The sequence below is a fragment of the Saimiri boliviensis genome, chromosome X, assembly GCF_048565385.1.
Source record: "Saimiri boliviensis isolate mSaiBol1 chromosome X, mSaiBol1.pri, whole genome shotgun sequence".
NCBI classification, from domain to species: Eukaryota; Metazoa; Chordata; class Mammalia; order Primates; family Cebidae; genus Saimiri; species Saimiri boliviensis.
Window position 1 is genome coordinate 108714937 of NC_133470.1, and position 19380 is coordinate 108734316.

The following is a 19380-nucleotide window of genomic DNA, read 5'->3' on the forward strand; positions in this document are numbered from 1 at the left end:
ATTAGCATAGACTGGCAGAAAGAATTTCCAGCTTTTTACAGGTAAAATATTCAGGCAAGTTAAGTACATTTTCCTGCATCATAGAGCTTATAATTGGCAGACAGAATTGAAGCACATGTCTGTCTAATTCCAAATCATACTCAATTATTGCTCTGTATACTTTGTGATAAATATCCAGTAAAATGTCTAAACTGGATTATTAAACATCTAGTTATGTATTAGAATAGGTGTCATTAGGACCACTAAGTATAATGGGAGCTATTACAGTGGTCAATGAAGAAATATGTAAATGTTTCCAAAGAATAATTATTAATATATTGATTTAATTCTTTATAAGAAAGTGATTCATGAGAGCAATGACTGCATTATTAGATTCTATATCTTATTTGTGATCAAAATACAGTTATATAGATAGCATGTTAGTCAATATTCAGATAACACAAATCTAGGCCAATTATATTAAGAATATCTCAATTTTTGAAGCAGGGACCTTAAACACCCTCAAGTTGAACTTGTATTACTACCGAATTTTTATTCAATCAGTCTGTGCTTGTGTTTTCAAATGCCAGGAAACACATTGTGTCCTGCATTATTGTGTTTTAAGTATGGTTGCTCTAATCTTTCAGTAAAGAAAGTATTCTTAGATTCCTATAATTATGTAACTAACTAATCCTTATTACAACTAGTGAAACCAAAAAAAAATCCTATATCTATATCTATCTATCTATATCTATCTATCTATCTATATATATATGGAAAGATTTTAAACATTTTTTGATGTTTAAAAGTATCATCTAAATCAAAGAATAATTTTGAAATTTTTTATAATAAACTGAACTTAATTTCACTAATGTAATTAAAATGGGGTACAGAAAATAATAAGAAATATACAGAATAATTGGATTATCACTATAAGAGAACTATACTGGATTATCTGGTGGAAAATATTCACAACTTCTTAAGTATTACCAGAGAAATAACTACCATTCATTTTCTGTTTAGTTAATAATGACAATTAATGTTAGATTTAATTAATTCAAAATTAAACTTGATAACAATGATGAAAATTAATTCCAGTTATAAGTTAGATTTATCTATATTAAGGAATATTTTACATATAACACAATTCACTGGTGTTAGGTGTACAATTCTATGTGTAATCATTGCAATCATCACCAAAATCAAGCTATAGAATATTTCCATTATGCTTAGAGGTCCCCTTTTGACTAGTTCATGCATTAGAACTTCTATAACAGGAACTGGTAGATGTCAAAAAAAGGGACATATATATACACATATGTGTGTATGTATAAAATCATAATATAATAAATTAAATAACAAAAAGTAGAACAAAATATTAAATATGGGGTGGAAAAATGTGAAAGGTTACATTATGGTATGTAGTGATGGCTGAGAGGAAGTAAGACACAGATGTCTTTCTACATCTGAATATCAGAAACAAGAATAATGATATTTTAAATAGGATACTAAAATCACAGAGAATGTGAACATGTCCTTAAAGTCTAGGAGTGGGATAGCAAATTTTGTGCAGAATTTGTTTAAAATATTGCATTATCTGAAGTAATTACCTTCAGTTATAGCACTGGTTCTATGGAAGATATGTATTCCAATTTCAAAATAGCTAACATGGAATCAAAATTTCAGAACCACTATGTCACATGTATTCCTATGTAACAAACCTGCACATTCTGCACATGTACCCCAGAACTTAAAGTATAACAAAAACAAATTTCAGGACCCAAAATTTTATTTCTACAGCATGACACATACTTGCTATATTTGTATATTAAACCATGATTTCACTATTTTTTTCTTTCCTACTCATTCTTATACTCATAACATTGTGACAGTTATAATTTTAAAATAAAATAAAAATATAAAACATTTTTCAAGGAGTGCCACATATACTTTTCACTTTAGCAACTTATTTGTAATATTTAATCACAAACACATAAATTCCATAATTTACATATTTTTTCTATCACTGAATGTTTAAATGTCAGGATGAAGAATTAAAATAGAAAATGATAAACTCTTCTCAAACTCTGAAAGTGAAGAAATTTATCTCCCAACTTTGAATGTTATTTAAATATTTGAATAAGTATCAAGAGAAAGATAGATGTACTATAAATTAGTTTAAATTTGATGGAAGAAATATTGCTTATTTCAAGGTATTTGAATAGATTACTTCATTTTAGTATTCTGTTCTGAATAAAGACTTCTTTTCAGCGTATAAGAATTGTTCCTCTGCTTTGATCAATTTAATTTACCTTCAATTGAATTCAATTATGATTTTATCTAGCTTGTCTCTCTAAGTTTTAGAAGTATGCCTTTAAAATCCTTTGGTTTATTGTATCTCCAATTCATATTTGAGATTTCAGAATACATAAATCACTTTGAATAAAATTAATTTTAAAACGTAGAGCTCACAAAATATATTAAAAATCTGATTAACAAGAATGCCTAAGAAATAGGCAGACATTGTTTAAATGTTGTGCTTGTGACAATTAAGCAAAAAACACTTTGTTTCACTTATGTTGTTTAATAGTTCTCTAAAATTCCTCTGTCTACTTTGTTTGTATCACATATAAGCTCTCATAAGATGAGCTTAATGAAATGCCTCTTTGAAAACCCTACAGATCTGCAAGGTCATCCATCAATATAGCAGTTCAAACTTCATGTAAGTTTATGTGTTACAGGTGTAGAAGACTAAACAGCTTATACACTAAACCTGGATTATTTGTAAAGTTGTCTATGGATTTTTGTTCTTTTTAAATTATTTTTTAGCCACTCTATTAACTGAAGCCCACAGATTATATTTTTTCTGGAATTAACATGTTTTTCTATTAGCCTCATGCAAATTTGTTAAAGTCTCACAAATACCAATTATTTGAGAGTTCTAGTGAATTGAATTCTAGTTAATATTTTATAAATAAACATACACAAGATGTTTTTAATGTAACCATCCACAGCGTTAAATTCCTAACCCATTAATTCTTCTGTGTTTCACAGTATAATAATGCACTACCTCTGGTGGAACACATGCAAATGTGGACTTCAACAGTTCTTCCCATTCCTGTCAGTGCATGTCGCTTTTCTCAGTGGTCTACTTCTCTTCCACATGGATTTTAGATGGTTTTGTGACTTATTACTATAAATATAATATGACAGAATTTATTAATCCTGTGCTATATCTGGTCCTAGGCCTTAAAAGGCAACGCAATTTTAGCTTCATTCTTTTGGAGACCAGAAGTCTGGATATCCTACTAGAGAAAATATATGTAGAAAAGAGGACTATTCAGCCTCCAGCTTTTCCAGTCATCCCAGCTATGGTGCCAATACTTTGAGTAAAATATCGTGAATGTTTCAGCCCCAGCGAAGCTTGTTGATTCATGTAACTTCAAGAGTGACAGCAGAATACATGTTGTTGAGGAAGTGCACAAAAACAGAAGACAACTCACAAAAGTGTTAGAAATCATATTTATAGTATTTTTATACTATCATGTGTTGGGTACTTTGATATTCTGCAATAGATAACAGACACATAAATTAATATGTGTAAGTAGAATGCTGCCCTTAATGAAATGCTAAAATGTGTTTTGCTTTTGATGTTAAATGTTAGCTGAGGCTGGAAAAGTGAGAAGGAGACTGTTAGTAAACATCAGAAGAATAGCGAACAAAACATGAGAGAAATATGGGAAAAAATAAAACCCCTATTATATATTGGCAAAAAGTTGGCCAGCACTGTCAACTGAGGCACTATGGAAGAGAGATGAAGTACTATAGAAGAGAGTTAACATATCTAATAAATTTGGGAATCTGGCTAGAGAAGATCTCTGGCCAGAATGTTTGGAAATACCAAATAACATCCTTAAGAGTATGATAAGGAATTGCAAAAGAAATTAAGTAGGGAAAGTATTTTCGAGGAAAATTGGGACCCAGGACAGTCTCTTCAGTTGAAAAAAGATTTTAAAAGTAAAAAATGCCAAAGGGCAAAGATCATAGTAAAGCCAATGAATCATAGCCTAAGGATCAACATAAAATAAAAGCAAGAGATGGAGAGAAGGCCTTCAACAAAATTCAATAGCCTTTTATGCTAAAAACTCTCAATAAACTAGATATCAAAGGAACATATCTCAAAATAATAAAAACTATTTATGACAAACCTACAGCCAATATCGTACTGAATGGGCAAAAACTGGAAGCATTCCCTTTGAAATCTGGCACTAGACAAGGATGCCCTCTGTCACCACTCCTATTCCATATAGTATTGGAAGTTCTAGCCAGAGCAATTAGACAAGAATAAAGGGCATTCAATTAGGAAAAGAGGAAGTCAGATTGTCTCTATTTGCAGACGACATGATTGTATATCTAGAAGACCCTATAATCTCTGCCCCAAGTCTCCTTAAACTGATAAGCAACTTCAGCAAAATCTCAGGATACAAAATCAACGTGCAGAAATCACAAGCATTTCTATACACCAATAACAGACGAACAGAGAGCCAAATCATGAGTGAACTCCCATTCACAATTGCTATGAAGAGAATAAAAGACCTGTGAATACAGCTAACAAAGGATATAAAGGACCTCTTCAAGGAGAACTACAAACCACTGCTCACGGAAATAAGAGAGGACATTAACAGATGGGGAAACATTCCATGCTCAGGGTTAGGAAGACTCAATATCGTGAAAATGGCCATACTGCCCAAAGTAATTTATAGATTCAATGCTATCCCCATCAAGCTGCCAATAACCTTCTTCACAGAACTGGAAAAAAACACCTTAAACTTAATATAGAACCAAAAGAGAGCCCACATAGCCAAGACAATCCTAAGCAAAAAGAACAAAGCCTGAGGCATTACACTACCTAATTTCAAACTATACTACAAAGTTACAGTAATCAAAAGAGCATGGTACTGGTACCAAAACAGAGATATAGATCAGTGGAACAGAACAGAGACCTTGGAGGCAACACCACAAATCTACAACCATCTGATCGTTGACAAACCTGACAAAAACAAGCAATGGGGAAAGGAGTCCCTGTTTAATAAATGTTGTTGGGAAAGCTGGCAAACCACGTGCAGAGAGCAGATACTGGACCCCTTCCTGACACTTTACACTAAAATTAACTCCAGATGGATTAAAGACTTAAACATAAGACCTAACACCATAAAAACCCTAGAAGAAAACTTAGGCAAAACCATTCAGGACATAGGCATGGGCAAGGACTTCATGACCAAAACACCAAAAGCATTGGCAACAAAAGCCAAAATAGACAAATGGGATCTAATTAAACTCCAGAGCTTCTGCACAACAAAAGAAATAATCATTAGAGTGAACCACCAACCAACAGAATGGGAGAAAATTTTTGCAATCTACCTGTCTGACGAAGGGCTAATATCCAGAATCTACAAAGAACAAAAACAGATTTATATGAAAAAAAGGAACAAACCCATCCAAAAGTGGGTGAAGAATATGAACACACACTTTTCAAAAGAAGACATATATGAGGCCAACAAACATATGAAAAAATGCTCATCATCACTGATTATTAGAGAAATGCAGATCAAAACCACATTGAGATACCATCTCACACCAGTTAGAATGGCAGTTATTAAACAAGACAACAGATGCTGGAGAGGGTGTGGAGAAATAGGAACACTTTTACACTGTTGGTGGGAATGTAAACTAGTTCAACTATTGTGGAGGACAGTGTGGCACTTTCTCAAGGACCTAGAAATAGAAATTCCGTTTGACCCAGCAACTCCGTTACTGGGTATATACCCAAAGGATTATAAATCATTCTATTATAAAGACACATGCACACATATGTTCATTGAGGCACTGTTTACAATAGCAAAGACCTGCAACCAACCCAAATGCCCATCGACAATAGACTGGACAAGTGGCACATATACACCATGGAATACTATGCAGCCATAAAAAACAATGAGTTCCTGTCTTTTGTAGGGACATGGATGAATCTGGAAACCATCATTCTCAGCAAACTGATACAAGAACAGAAAATCAAACACCACATGTTCTCAGTTACGGGCAAGTGTTGAACAATGAGAACACATGGACAAAGGGAGGGTAGCATCACACACTGGGGTCTGTTGATGGGCCAAGGGAGAGACAGCGGATGGGTGGGGAGGTCAGGGAGGGATAACATGGGGAGAAATACCAGATGTAGGTGATCGGGGGATGGAGGAAGCAAGCCACATTGCCATGTATGTACCTATACCACAATCCTGCATGATCTGCACATGCACCCTAGAACCTAAAGTACAATAAAAAATAAAATTAAAAAACTTTGAAAATACCTCAGAAATCTTTAAATTCATTCCTAGAAGATCATTTCCACTAGATATAATAACTATAATTTTTTTAATGTTGTCTTACAGCAGCCTGACACTCCCACAGTAGAGAGAGGTACGTCTAGGTATGAAAAGGTTTCAAATAAGTTTCAATAAGAACCACAAAGTATTTTAAGTTTTAATTATATTTGCAAAAGCAGTCTGGGCTAATAGTCATATAGATTATTCAAAATGAAAAGAAGCTCCTGGCTACCATTTTTCTGTTGGCAATCAGAAAGCTAAGGGGATTATTTAAAAGCAAACATAAGATATATTTTATGAAAAATATGGAAGACTTAGAAGGTGGAGCCAAATGCCACTAAGAACAATAGATTACAGAACTATGCCCAAAAGCATAATTAGAAACTAATCATGGAACATCTTCTATCTCCTACGGAGTGGCAAGCCATTACATGTTCCTAGCACAATTTTTAATAAATCAGTGTTCCAAGGTGCCTTTCCTTTTTTACTTTTTCAATGGTAGTAACTATGGTAGTTATTTAATCCCCATGTAACAATGGTATATTTGGTGTCTGAAGACAGAGAACTTATTTAGTTATTGAGTTTTAGAACAATACTGTGCTTGAGGTATTTCTGCTTTTCAACATAATGCTGATAATGAGATCCTTGACTTTGAAGTTATGCCACAATTGGATAAGACTTTGTAAGAATTAGTGTAATTTGCCTTTAAGAGATACATAGATTATGGTAGCCAGAGAGTGTACTATGATAGATTATTCTTTGTTTGTTTCGTGTTGCTAAAAAGGAATACCAGAGACTGAGTTATTCATAGAGAAGGGAGGTTTATTTAGCTCCCAGTTCTTCAGGCTATACCAGAAACATGGCACTAGGATTTGCTCAGTTTCCAAAGAAGGCTTTTGTGTTGTATCAAAATAAAGCAGAGAATGCCAAAGAGAAAATAGGCACATGTGAAATAGGACCAAATATGAGCAGTATCCTGGCTTTATAACAACCTACTCTGCTGAGAACTAATACATTCCCCTGAGAACCCATCAACTCTTAGAAGAGCAAGAACTCATTATTATGAGAAAGGTACCAAGCCCTTAGTGAGGTATAAATCCCCTTGAAATAAACATCTCCCATTAGGACCTACCTGCCAACACTACAACCCTGGGGATCAAATTTCAATATGAGTTTTGGTGGGCACAATCAAACCATATTCAAACCATGGCATTCCACCCCTGGCTCCCTAAAATTTACATTTTCTGACATGCGGCATGTAACTATTTTATGCAAAGAGTACCCCAGAAGTCTCCACATCAGCTCAAAAATCCAAAGTAAAAAGTCTCACCTGGGACTCAAGGTAAGTTATTTCCAGCTATAATACTGTAAAAACAAGTTATTTACTTGCAAGATACAATGGTTATACAGGCATTGAATAATCATTTCAATTCTAAAATTAAAGAAACCAAAATAAAAAACGACAGGCCTTATGCAAATTTTAAATGCAGCAGTGTAGATATTCAATCTTAAAGGTCCCAAATAATCTCCTTTTACTCCATATTCTGCATCTGAGGCACAGTGGTGCAAGGAGTGGAATCCCCAGGATTTTCCAGGCCGAGAGTGCACGCTACCACTGAATTTTAGTCCTCTAAAATTCTGGGGACTGTAGAGCAGTGTTCTCACTCCTTTAGCTCCACTAAGCATTGCTCAAGTGGCTATAATATGCGGCAGCCCCAACACTTTGTCAGGGTTCCATCAGGGCTCCCAGGCTTTCTGACACATTCTCTGAAATCTTGGTGGAAACCACCAACTCTTCATGACTCTTGAAGCCTGCAGAAATAACACCACATGAAAGCCACCAAGGCTCACAATTCCGCTCTCCAAAGTGGCTATGTTAACAACAGCTGGATCTGTTTGGGCCTGAACTGCAGCTGGAATGGGGGGAACAGTGTTTTGGGTTGTCCTGGGGCAGTGGTTTTATAAACTTATCAACCAAAATCATTCTATTTCTCTGAGCCTTGGCATCTGTGATGAGAGCAGAGGCCCTGATGATCTTTGAAATGCCTTTGGACCCTTTTTCCATTACCTTCGCTGTTGGCCTCCAGCTCCCTTTTATCCATGCCTATCTCTTTAGCAAGTGGCCTATCTCTGTATCCTCTCCTCAATAATTATACTTCTCTCCTGAAAAATAACTTTTCTTCTCTAAAAAAATTGTCAGATCATAATTTTTCCAAATTTTTATGCTCTGCTTTAAACTTTTCATTTTTAAATTATGTGGGTTCATAGTACATTTACAGATTTATGGGTTACATGAGATATTTTGAGACAGACATGCAATGTGTAATCACATTAGGGTAAATGAGGTATCCATCACCTCAAGCATTTATCTTTTGTGTTACAAATAACTCAATTATACTCTTTTACTTACTTTTTAATATATAATTAAAATATTTTTACTACAGTCACCCTCTTTCGGTAGCAAATACTATGTCTTATTCACTCTTCTAACTTTTTATTTGTACCCATCAAGAGTCCCCACTTCACTGGCATGCCCCATTCCCCCTCCAAACCTCTGCAAATTATTCTTTATTTTTTTTTATTTTTATTGCATTTTAGGTTTTGGGGTACATGTGAAGAACATGCAAGATTGTTGCATAGGTACACACGTGGCAGTGTGCTTTGCTGCCTTCCTCCCCATCACCTATATCTGGCATTTCTCCCCATGCTATCTCTCCCCAACTCCCCACCCCCTGCTGTCCCTCCCCTATTTCCCCCCAACAGACCCCAGTGTGTAATGCTCCCATCCCTGTGTCCATGTGTTCTCATTGTTCAACACCCACTTATGAGTGAGAGCATGTGGTGTTTGATTTTCGTTCTTGTGTCAGTTTGCTGAGAATGATGGTTTCCAGGTTCATCCATGTCCCTACAAAGGACACGAACTCATTGTTTTTTATGGCTGCACAGTATTCCAGGGTGTATATGTGCCACATTTTCCCTGTCCAGTCTGTCATCCATGGACATTTGGGTTGGTTGCAGGTCTTTGCTATTGTAAACAGTGCTGCAGTGAACATTCACATGCATGTGTCCTTATAGTAGAATGATTTATAATCCTTTGGATATATACCCAGTAATGGGATTGCTAGGTCAAATGGGATTTCTATTTCTAGGTCCTTAAGGAATCGCCACACTGTCTTCCACAATGGTTGAACTAGTTTACACTCCCACCAACAGTGTAAAAGGGGAGTGGATTTTTAATAAATAAATTAATACCCTACTTAGAGGGTGAATGAGTTCTCACGCTATTATTCCCCAGGATAGCTGGTTGTTAAAAAGAGCAAGTTAATACCATTTCATCCATTCTTGCCATGTGATCTCTTCACACTGGCTCTGCTTCACTTTGTACCATGAGTGGAAGCATCCTGAGATCCTCAAAGTTGCAAATGTTCAGTCTTGAACTTTCCAGCCATTGAGCATAGTGATCCAAAAAATATATTTTTTCTTTACAAATTACCCAGCTCAGGTGTTTCTTTCTAGCAACACAAGACAAACTTAAACAAGAAATTTGTCCTGGGAGCAGATTGCTATAAACGTACTTGAAAATGTAGAAGTGGGTCTGGAGCTGGGTAATGAGCAGGGATTGGAAGAGTTTAAATGGTTCATAAAAAGACAGACAAGAGGAAATTTGGAGCTTCATAGAGGTTGTTTAAGTGGTTGTAACAAAAATGCTGATTTAAGTATAGACAGTAATGGTTATGTTGACCAGGTCTCAGATGGAAATGGATTTATTGGAAACTAGAAAGGTCACCCATGTAATACCATAGCAAAGAACCTGGCTGCCTTGTGTCAATACCCTCAGGCTTTGTGGAAGGCTGAACTTAATAATGGTGATCTAAGATATCTGCTGGGAAAATATTCAATGCACCATAGGGCTCAAAAAGTGCTATGGTTACATTTAACAGCTTATGCTGAATTATGGCAGCAAAGAAATGGTTTAAAGGTAATTTAGTATTAAAATAAAAGGATGAAGAAGCAGAGTAAGGTGCCTGAATAGAAGGCTTTACTAATTTACTGATCATTACCTCCTTTGGCAAAATCAATTTGAACAACTATCAACACAAAAAAGTACCTTCTTAAGAACCAAAAATAAGGTAAGAACTTATAGTCCCTGGTTTTAACTTCATATTGCTGAGACACTGAATAGATGTATTAGTCTGTTCTCATACTGTTATAAAGGAATACCTGAGACTGAGTAATTTATAAAGAGGTTTATAGGTTCATGGTTATGAAGGCCATACATAAAGCATAGTGGCTTCTGCTTCTGGGGGGCCTCACGGAGCTTTTACTCATGGCAGAAGGCAAAGCCAGAGCAGACAACTCTCGCATGGTGGGAAGAGGAGCAAGAGAGAGAGGGAGGAGGTGCTACACACTTGTAAACAACCAGATCTCATGAGCACTCACTATACATTACCAAGGGTAGATGGTGCTAAACCATTCATGAGAAACTGCCACCATGATCCAATTAACTCCCACCATGCCACACCTAAAACACTGGGGATTACAATTTGATATGATATTTGGCAGGGACACAGATCCAAACCATATTCACAGAGTAGGAAAGACAATCTTGCATTGCTGATGCCATGCTCTGCCCATCCCCTGACAGCAGTTGGTCAGTGCAGAGAGGGAATGCTTGAGAGAAAGAGAATACAGCAATTGTTGAGTCTTTGCATAGAAGTCATTGCTGCCCTATCACAGCAGAGAACAAAACCATGCTGAACTCAACTAACACCCACCCATGAAGGGAGCATTTACATGATCCTTAACCGGAGAAGAATCTCCCATCCCAGTGGCAGATCTTGAGTTTTGGCAAACCTTGTTACTGCAGGCTAAAGTTCACTGGGGCTCTACATAAACTTGTAAAATAGTCTAGGCCACAGTGAGTTAGCGAATCCTAGTGCTGAACTGGGCTCAGAACCAGTGAACTTGGGGAACAAATGACATACTGAGACACCAGCCGGGGCAATTAGGGAGTGACTGTGCCACTCCTCCCACAATACCAGACAGCATAGCTTGTAGTTTCAGAAGAGACCCTTCCTTCCACTTCAGAGGAGAGGTAAGAGTAAAGAGAACTTTGTCTTGCATTTTGGATACCAGCTCAGGCACAGTAGGATAGGGCTCCAATCAGAGTTCTGAAGCCCTTATTCCAAGCCTTCACTTCTGGATGATATCTCATAGACATATCACGGACCCGAAAGAACCTTGCTGCCTTGAAGGGAAGAATGCACTTCTGGTAGAATACATCACCTCACCTGACGACTAAAGAAATGTTGGACCCTGATTAACCAGCAGTCGTACCCAGGTAGCAGACCATAGGTCTTGGGTGAGATTTTGAGATGTGCTGCCTTCTCTATACTTTATATTATAAATGCTAAACTTAGGTTGTTATAAAGCTGAACTGTTACATTTCATTTCTTCAACCAGGTCTCAGTACTATATGCATGGATGAGATTATGTTAGGTAAAGTAGATGATCTGCAATGGTAAATTAATTCATGGGTATATAATAGATTTTCCAACATCAGGCTAAAATCTTACCTTACACATGTTTTAGAGAAGTTGTGATTTTTAATATTTTCTTGAATGATGATGATGCCGTTGATGATGGTGATAGTGATTTAATTTGAAGAACAATAATGCAGAAATTAAAATGGCAAAAATATTTTAATATGGTTGGTTTGTGCAGATTAAGTGAATTTCTATTATAGGAAGATGTCTACAAATCAATGGACACAGAGTGAAAATGACACTTGTATGAGGTAAGCAAGAGCAGAATGAAATAGGGAGGGAATAATGCAGAAAATAAAGTGTCATATTAGGCAATTAATTTTCCTGTAATATTAAAGGAAACATAATACTAGATCTTGAAGAATGACTATCAACAAAGCAGACAGAAAGATAGAGAAAGCAGAGTCAGATAAGATATTAAAAAAAAAACACTGAGAAATTCAGTGGGGCTAAAGCCAATTGTGTCTCGGAAAAAACAGAATGCAAGACTGGAATTTAAAAGAATTATGAAGTTTAATTTGGAATTAAATTTGGAATTGAACTTGAAATAAATATGGAATTGTATGCTATGTTTAGAATTTTGACATGCTAATAACTTTTAATTTATCCTTTATAAAACAAGACAGGCTTTTAAAACAAATCTAATAAAAGTTATTAGAGATAATCTAGCTGACAAATATTTGTTCAACATCAGTTTTCTTGTCCAGTGCTCCTCATAACACTATTTGAGACAGGAGATGGTTAAATGAACTAGACATTAATTCATATATGAATGATAGGTAAAAATTTTGCCTATCCTTGTAAATTTATTCTTCTTACTTCACTCAGACTCTTATACCCTAAGGATCTATTTTATTCTCACTCAATATTGCATTGAACTCTTTCTCACCTTATTTGAGCTAAGACCGCCATGCCTGGTACCTTCCTTGAATTGATAAATTCCTCACTCAGCTCAGGCTCTAACACCCAATCAAAGACACTCTTCCCTCACGGACATTTTCCCTACCCTTCTTGGATTCTAAACTCTATGCCAGGAGACACTTTCTACATAACACTGCCTATAATCCACTAAGGATCTGATTCTTAGTTTTTAATCAGCATGGACTCCCTTCTCACCCTGCTTTGTCTCTGACGTCCCCACATTAGTGTGCTCCTGACTCCATTCAGGTTCTGGATATCTATGATGGGCTGATCCCCACCCTCAGTAACATGTGGATGTCCTTCTCATCTTAATCATTCTTTGATACTCTACTCTGAGACATTGTGGCTTTTCACTCCACTCCACCCACTGCGGCCACTACCTTGCTCTGTCCTATAAAATGCCTTCATAGCTTAATTATTTGAGAATGGAATGACAGGGGAAAAAGTATAACTCTAATTGCAATTTTAATTTGCACTTCTCTTATAGCTACTTTAACACATTTCATATTATTTCTCCATTCAGATTTCTTCTGATATGAATTTCTTGTTCTATTTGACTATTTTTCTACTGAGTTTTTTCTATTTATATCCTTTTAAGCTTATTCTACTTACCAAAACTAATAATCCCAAATTATAGAAAAAGTAAATAAAACAAAAAGTTGGGTTTTTGTAAAAATGAACAAAGTTAACAAAAATGTAGGTGGATTACCAGAAGAGAGAGAAAATACTGAAATAACTAAAATTAGATGTGATAAAGGAATCATACAAACAATTACATTAACCTAGATTAAATTAATAAATTCCCAGAAACACAGCAAACCTCTTAAACCAAATCACGAAGAAATAGAGAGTATGAACAAACTTATGACTAGCAAGGAGATTTACTTATCAAATACCTCTCAGAAAAGAAAAACTACTCAGAGCCAATGGCTTCAATGGTAAATTTCTCACACATTTAAAAAACAATTAACACCAATATACCTCAAACTTTTACAAAAAAATAGAAAAGAAAGAAATAGATTCAGTCTCATTCTAGGAGGTCAGCATTGCCCTGATAAAAAAGCCAGACATGCACACTATCTAAAAAAATACAGACCACTGTTTATGGTGAACACTCATGCAAACACACATATGATACAGTCCCTGATTTACAATGGTTCAACTTATGATTTTTTCACTCTATGATAGTGTGAAAGTTATAGATATTCAGTAAAAACTATACTTCAAGTACCCATATAATCAGTCTGTTTTTCACTTTCAGGATACTATACAATAAATTATGTGAGATATTCAATACTTTATTATAAAATGGTGTTTGTGTTAGATGATTTTGCTCAGCTGAAGGCTAACGTAAGTGATCTGAGCATGTCTGAGGTGAGCTAGGTTAAACTGTTTTGTTTGGTCGGTTGAATGTATTTAACTTACAATATTTTCAAGGTACGATGAGTTTATCAGAAAGTAACCTCATCGTTGGTAGAGGAGCATATGTACTATAATTCAACAGTTCATTAAATATATTGTACATCATGACGAAGTTGGAGTTACCCTTGTATGCAAGGTTGTACAATTAATAAATGTATTATACTAAATTAACAAAATGATGAAAAAGGTCATGATCATCTCAATTGTTGCAGAAAAAAATTGATAAAATTCAACAGCCTCTCATAATAAAAACAAGTTAAAAAACTAGAAATAAGGAAAAACTATCTGAATATTATAAGGCTATATATGAAGATCCTCAGCTAGCTTTTTTTTTTTTTTTTTTTTTTTTTGAGATGGAGTTTTGCTCTTGCTGCACAGGCTCAAGTGCAATGGCACAATCTTGGCTCACTGAAACCTCCGCCTCCCAGGTTCAAGTGATTCTCCTTCCTCAGCCTCTCGAGTAGCTGAAATTACTGGTACCTGCCAACATGCCCAGAATATAATTTTTTGTATTTTTAGTAGAGACAAGGTTTCACCATATTGGCCAGGCTGGTCTCAAACTCCTGAATTCAGGTGATCTGATTGCGTCAGCCTCCCAAAGTGCTGGGATTACATGTGTGAGGCACTGGGCCTGGCCTTCTCAGCTAACCTTTTAGCCAATAGTGAAAGACTTCTCCTTTAAAAACAAAAACAACATAAAAATACCCACCTGTGCCAATTAAGGATCAGACTGGAATTCTTAGCCAGATCAATTATAAAAGAGAAGAAATAAACAATATCCAAATTAGAAATAAAGAATTAAAAATATTTCTGTTTGCTAATGATATTATCCTGTATGTAGGAAACCCGAAAAACTTCACACACATACACACACACACACACCCCCAATTAAATAAATTCAGTGATATTGTAAGATACAAAATCAATGAGCAAAAATAAGTTGCATTACTATAAACAATGAACAGTTTGAAATAAAATTAAGAACAAATGATTTAAAATTGCATAGACATAATGCTTATGAATATATTATCCACATAGATAAAACACTTGTACACTGAAGACTACAAAATGTGTCTGAAAAAAAAGGAAGACACAAAAAATGGAAAGATATTCCTTTTTCATAGGTTGACAATATTATTAAAATGAAAATACTGACAAAACAATCTATGGGTCTAATACAGTTCATATCAAAATTTCAATGGCATTATTTGAAGATCTAGACAAATTTCTCCTAAAATCCATATGAAATATCAAGGATCCCTAAATAGCCAAAACACTCATGATAAATAACAAAGTTGAAGGTGCCACACTTTCTGATTTCGAAACTTATTACAAGGCCACAGTAATCAAGAGTGTGGTGCTGGGATAAAGACATATACAGATTAATGAAAAATAATGGAAATCACAAAAATAAATCCTTGCATATGTGCTCAAATAATTTTTACAAAGATGTCAAATCCATTCAATAGGGAAAGGACAATCTTCAACAAATAGAGTTGGGAAAACTGGATGTCCATATACAAAATAATAAAGTTGGATCCTTATTTGAAACAATATATAAAAATAAACTCAAATAGATCAAATACCTAATCATAAGAGCTAACATAATAAAATTCTGGGAATAAAATACAAGAAAAAACTTCATGATGTTGGATTTGGAAATTATTGAATAAGACACCAAATACACAAGCAACAAAAGTGAAAAAAGGTAAATTGGACTAGATGAAAAGTAAAAGCTTTAGCTCATGCAAAGATACAATGAGTGACAAAGCAACATATAAGATGAGAGAACATATTTATAAATCATTTATCTGCTAAGGGGTTAAAAGCTAGAATTTATAAAGAACTCTTACATCTCAACAAGAAAATATAATACAATTTTAAAAAGGTAAAGTATCGCAATAGACATTTCTTCAAAAAAGGCATATAAATGGCTAGCAAGCATATGAAAAGATGCTCAACATCAATAATAATTTGAGTCAAATTATTAAATTACTAAGTCAAAACATCAATGAGATATCATACACACACACCCATCAAAATGGATGCATCAAAATAAACAAAAAAGGTATAAAGTATTGGTGAGGATGTGACAAAATTGGAAATCTGTGCACTGTTGGTTGGAATGTATAATGGTACAGGACTGTGAAAAACAATATGGTGGTTACTCAGTTGATTAAAATTGAAATTACCATATAATTAACCAATTCTATTTCTTGGTATGTATCCAAAGTAGTTGAATACAGAGTCTCAAAGAGATAGAGACAGATTCATATTCATAGCAGCCTTATATATAACAGACAAATGATGGGAATTGTCAAGTGTCCATTAACAAATGCATGGATAAGCAAATGGGGTATATCTATGTAACAGAAGTTTATTCAGCACTTAAAGAGAAGGAAATTTTGACTCACTCTGTAACATTAATGGACTTTGAGTGCATTATGCTAAATAAACTAAACCAGTCACAAAAAGACATATTCTATGTGATTCCACTTATATAAAGTATCTAGAGTAGTCTAATTCATAGAAACAGAAGGTAGAATGGTGCTTAATAGTAGCTGGAGAAGGAGGGATTGGATATTTGCTTTTAAATGGGTACAGCAACTTGGTTTTGCAATATAATATTTTTTTTAGATTGCTCACACCACAATATGAACATACTGTAATTGAAAATACTGAACTGAACACTAAAGACAGTTGAGATGGTAAATTTTATGTTATCCGTATTCTGTCACAATTTCAAAAGTAGTTATATAAATGTACTACCTTCAACAAAATATTGTTTGCCTCCAAAAATGTTACGTCATGAATATGAAATGTTTCTACAGTTTTAAAACACTAAAAAAGTATGTTATGATCATAAGATACATCTGTAAAAGAAAAATATTCTCTTACATGTATTCCAAATATTTTCTCCCCATTTATGGCCCATGTCTTTAACTTTTAAGAGTGTATCTGGCTTAATTGAAATGTGATTTGTAATATCACCAAATATATAATTTTTCCTTTAATAATTATGCCCTAAAATAAATAATAATTTGAGCAATTTTCCATATACATATTGGCCATTTGTATGTCTTCTTTGCGGAAATGTTTGTTCCAGTACTTTGCCTATTTTCTAATTAGATTATTATTATGATTATTTGCTATTGAGTTGTATGAATTATTTATATATTTTTGAAATTAACCTTTTATCAGTTAAATGGTTTTCAAATATTTTTTCCCATTCCATTCCACAGGTTGACTTTTTATTTGGTTGTTTTCTTTGCTTGTAGAAACTTATTAGTTTGTAATAGCCCCATTTAATTATTTTTCCTTCTGTTACCTGTGCTTTTGATGTCATATTCAAGAAATCATTGTCAAGACAAATGTCAAGAAGTTCTTCCTATGTTTTCTTCTGGGTCTTTAATTCACTTTGAGTTGATTTTTGTGTATCATGTAAGGTAGGGGTCTAATCTTACTATGGTATTTCGATGTGGAAATGCATTTTATCCAGCACTATTTATTGAAGAGATTATCTTTTGTCTAATGTGTATTTTGGGGACTCTTGTCAAAGATCAGTCAACCATATACATGTAAATTTATTTCTGGGCTTTCTATTCTTTTGCATTGATCTATAAGTTTGTCTTTATGCCAATTCTTCACTGTTTTCATTGCTGTAGCTTTGTAATATATCTTGAAATCACGAAATGGGATGCCTCCAGTTTTATTCTTTCTCAAGAGTGATTTTGGTACTGGTGGTCTTTTGTGATTTCATATGCATTTTAGAATTGTTTTTCTATTTTTGGAAAAAGCACCATTGAGATTTTGGTGGGAACTGCATTGAATCTCTAGAGCTTTCTGGGTAAGACGGACATTTTAACAAAATTAAGTCTTCCAGTCCATCAACATGGGATTTTTATTTACTTATTTGTGTCTTATCTACTTTAATTTCTTTCATCAAGGTAGTTTTAAGGATAAATAATGTTCACCTCCTTGGTTAAGTTTATTCTTAATATTTTTAGAAGAGTTGTTATAAATGGCTTTGCTTTTTTAAAAATTTTCTTCTCAAATAGCTTTTTGTCTGTTTATAGAAACACAACTGATTTTTATGTTTTTATTTTATATTTTATAATTTTGCTGAATTAGGTTATGAGTTCTAATTGTATTTTTGTGGAGTTTTTAATAAGAGTTTTCTATACATGTCATCTGCATACAGAGGTATCTTTACTTCTTCCTTTCTGGTTTGGATAAATTTTACCTTTTTTTTCTTTGCCTGAATGCTCTAAGACTTCCAGTATGATGTTGAATGGTAGTGGTAAAAATGCTGTGGTAATGTAAGGGATAAAATTTGCTTTTCATCCAAGATTCCTACTTCTCAGCTCCTGTTAGCCTTGTTATTTTCTGAGTGATTAGAACAATAAGGGTATCTTTTGTTCAAGTATTTGACCTTTTGACCTTGATTCCTGAAGTATCTCCTGAAAGATAAAGGTGAAAGACAGTCTTTTGCAATTTATAACAAGCCCTTTCCACCACACCTGAGCTTAGGGGGCGATTTTTGGAAAGACCCTAGAAAACACAGGATGAGGGGACTATCCAGGAGAACCAGCTGTGTGGGCAGAGGGATACATTTTCAGTTCCACCTGTCAATCATGGGGAAGAGGAGAAGGGCTGAAGATTACACAGATCACCAATGGCCAATGATTTAATCAATCATGCCTAGATAATGAAGCTTTCATAAAAATCCAAGAAGATTAAATTTGAGAGCTTCTGGAGAGCTGAACACTTGAAAGTTCCTTGAGAGTGGCATACCCAAGGAGGGCATGTAAGCTCGATGTCCCTTTCCTAATTCCTCTCACTATGCCTCTCTCCATCTGTATTCTTTATAGTATTTTTTACAATAAACTGATAAATGTGTTTCCCTGAGTTTTGTGAGTTACTCTAGCAAATCAATAAAACCCGAAGGGAGGTTTGTAGACATTCCAACTTGAAGCCGGTTGGTCAGAAGTTCCAAAAGCCTGAACTTGTGTTTAGTGTCTAAAGGGGCAACAGTCTTGTAGGACTGAGCCCTCAACCTGTGGAATCTGATGCCATTTCCAGGTAGATAGTGTGGTGGGTATGGGCTATGGTGCAGCCAGTTCAAAGAACCT